A 3,901-nucleotide genomic window follows, 5' to 3' on the forward strand; every position below is an offset into this window, starting at 1 on the left:
TCTTAGATTTCTACTCCTTGGGAGATCTCTCTGTGTCCTGTGTCCCACATTAGACTTTGGAGGCCCACTACAGGGTGCTCGATGAAGGCCCCAAGTATCTCCAGGGGATTTTTCTTACCTCTCCTGCCCATTCCCAGACTTATAGGGTTGTTGCTATATCCTCAGTGAAGACCTAGTGTTCCTTCCAGGGATTTCTCTATACTTCCCTGCCTTTTCTCTAGTCTTCAGAATGCCACTGCCCAGCATTTGGAGAAGGCCCATGTATCTCAGAGGAGAATCTCTCTTTGAGCTCCTTATCTGCCTCTGGACTTGGGAGGACTTTCCCATGAACTCGATGAAGGCCTATGGGAAAGAGTCGGCTTTTTTGGCTGGTGCTGCTCAGGACTCCAGTCCATCATGTGAGTCCTATTGACTTCTCCTACCACCCTGCCAAGTATGAAAGGCACTGTGGATCTCTTCCCTTCCAGAAGGGGTTGTTACTCTCTGAAATTAAGTTTATTTAGGTTTGCCCTTTTAAAAATTATGATTTATGCAGATCTTTCTTCTTCTCATTATGAGGGTCCCTAAATGTTTTTAAACTTTCTTAAAACCACTTATTGTAAAACAAAAGCGTACATGGAACCTGAATACATAAAATGAATCAAAGCCGAATCTTCTGTTAAAACATATTTGGCCGGGGAGAGAGTGTTCTCACAGGTTCTCTCATTACTCTCTGCAATATCGACTTGGAAAAATTTTCAAGTTATTTGAAAATCACTGGTATGATCATCAAGTAAAAAACTTTTGTTTGGGTCTTTAGTCTTTGCTGTATAGGTTGATTTTCTCAATATTTTCGATGTCTAGTACTTTTTTTCCTTTTTACATGCCTTCGTGTATGCTGTTCCCTCTCTATAAGACTCTTGTCTCTCTTCCAATTTAAATTGCTTACCCTTGAGGGTCCAGTTCACCCTTAAGGATGTTTGCATCCCAAGAACTGTTACAGCACTTACCATTTGGGCCATTCGATTTAGACATGCTGACTGTGGCATATCTGCTCCAGGGTTGGTGAGTGTTACTCTTGGCTCTATAGCTGGACATCTTTCCTTCAGACAGAGGCTATGTTAGAACTTGTCTTATGCCTTGTTTGGGGCTGGGAGGGATAGGCGGACCATGCGTATTTGCTGCTGTGAACTTTCTGAAAATGTGAAACTGTCTTTTGGTTGATGACTCTGTGTGAGCTGGGGTTATTCTACGTTAATGGTTTAACATCTTTATATTGAAGCTCAGATGGTTTCTGCTCAAAATGAGCTTTATTTCTACCAGCCCCTCTGAGTCAGGTGATTGTCTTTGCTTCCATAGTTATGCCATGGGACCCTGGGGCTCCATGTCTTTTTAGTATTAGTGATGTTTGAAAATTCACCATACAGATATTTTAACTGCCCTGCTTCCTCCAGTCTTCATCTTCTGAGCTGTTCAGGTCACTGATGCTAGCCTTGCCTCAGTGGGTAGACTGGCTGTGTTCCAGAGCCACACTTCAGTTGGATTAATGCAGCTATAAGAGGCACCAACTGAGAGTGTGTCTTTTCCCTGATATGCACTGAGCTGTCAGTGACACAACTGGCCTATAGCAAGGTGGCACCTAGAATATCTAGGCAAGCTCTCAACATGTAATTGTGAGGATTTAGAATTAGTTTGTTACTTCTGATTCAGCCTGACTGTTTTTCCCAGAAACAGCTATTTCCAGGCATCTGAGACTCAAAGAAATTTCTAAGAGACGTGATGCCTTCCTCCCTTCCCAGGACAATCAGAGAACTTTCACCTTTGTCTTCTCTGGGATAACTCAGTCGCCCTTTTTCCTCAAATATTTTCTTTTTGAATCTTGAAGTTGTTATGGTGACAACAATACCTACCTTATAGAGTTGCTATGAAGATTAAAAAAGGTATCAGCCTTGTATAAATTCTATGCATCTACAATATGCATGTATTCAAGGTCTTTCATGCACAATATGTGTGTTTTTCAGGCATGTTTTATGAATGTTCTTCAAGTCTTTTGATGAAGTAATTGGGGCAAAAAGAAACATAAATACACAAAACAGATTGTTTTCCTTAAAAGATCCAGACTTTGGGGGGTGTGGCTCCAAAGTTTTAGGACTTTAGGCTGAATCTTCGCTACAGCATTCAAATCAAATCTGTGGCCTGGAGCATCTGGAGTAGGGGTATACAGGTCCCAAAGTTGCAAGGATGTGAAGGCTAGATGGTATAAGACTCACATGTGTACGCTTCCAACTTGAGAGGGATTGTTTATTATTGTCAGGGGTACTCTAAACTACAATTTTCTTAAACTAAAATTTCTTTCATCAGATTTACATACATTCCTTACAAAACAAACTTCCACTGCATTTTTTAGTAGTATTTGAGCCTGTGCATTCATTAAATCATTTGCCCAGTTGGCATTCCACAGCTCTGAGCTATACACTGATGAAAGCTGAAATTTAAAATCTACCCAGCAATCAGTTGGTAGACTGGACCTGTATTAAACTGCTCAAAATGAAATGTGTTTTGGGGTGTGTGTAACTTTAGCTTTAAGCTTTCATTAACTTGGTGAGTCCTGCCCTCTGGTAATGGGTGTGGGCACAGGTAGCTAAATTACTTTGTGGATCTCCAGGAAGTTTACAGTAGGACGGCGTGTTCTATCCCCTACTTCGCATAGGAGGTTGTTGTTAAAATTCCTTGGGGCTTGGGTTGTACTCTTTGGGGGACTTTATCATCTCCATTATGAAATAAAACCTCTTAGGTAGCGGAAAGGCTGAGATCTTGGCTGGCAGCACTGTGGAGCAAACCTGCCCTTTTACCAGCTCAATGGGTGAGGGGATTTACTGCTTGCATAGATAAGACTTGATGCAGTTAGACATTGTCAACACATCTTGGTGTAAATACAGTGCCCTTCCTTGACTTTCCCAAGTAAAAAATAGATCTTATGTTGTTGATTTTCTTTTCTCCATTACAGCTTCTAAAGCATCTTTTCTCATAAAGAGTGCTGAGATATTGGCCTTTAATTGCCCCCATTCCTGGGCACATTTAGGAACGTAATCTGACATGCAGCTTAATTGTTCGTACATAGACATGTTTATAAATAAATGTGCTATTTTAAATGCACATACAGAAGAGACAGGGCCTGTCTGCGGGAAATAAGTATTTACTACTCGATGGCATTAGTATCGGCTTAGATTATGATGACAGTGTCTCCTGGATATCCACAAGGAAGAAATGAACTCAGCTCCACTGTAGCCAGTTTTGTGCTTGGCTTTCTTATCCTTTTATTTGGTCATTCATTCATTCATTCATTCAGTTATCATTTTGTGCAAGTACTGTGCTGGGTGCTGAAGATATATCTTGAAAAGCACACATTGTCCCCTTAAGAGATTACAGTAGAATGAGAGAGATAAAATAAATAGGTAATTGCTATAGTGTAGGAAAGAAGGGTGGTGGAGAAGCACACCAGGGGGATGCAGCTTCTGTCTGGGCAGGAGGCCTGGGAAAGAGAAAGAGTCCTGGAGGAAGCGACCACAGCTTTCCATTGAAGTATTTGATAGCATGAGGCTTTCTCTCCCATTCCCCCTATTCCTATTCCTTCAAAATGTTTTTCTTCATTTTTTTATGTTTATTCTTCTACATAAACTTTACATTATTTTTATCAATATTCAAACCTAGATTACGTTGAATTTATAGATTAATTTAGGGAGAATTACTATCTTGATCAGAATTGAATTTTCTAAGGACAGTAAAATTTCTTCCATTTGTTCACATCTTTTAAAATGACTTTTTGTAGAGTTATCAATGTATGTCTACAGTGGCCCTGTTATGGTTACTTCTAGGTATTCTCATATGTATTTTTTGTTATTGTGATTGAGATTTTTTTCAG

Source organism: Pteropus vampyrus, unplaced genomic scaffold, assembly GCF_000151845.1.
Source record: "Pteropus vampyrus isolate Shadow unplaced genomic scaffold, Pvam_2.0 Scaffold24, whole genome shotgun sequence".
Classification (NCBI taxonomy): Eukaryota; Metazoa; Chordata; class Mammalia; order Chiroptera; family Pteropodidae; genus Pteropus; species Pteropus vampyrus.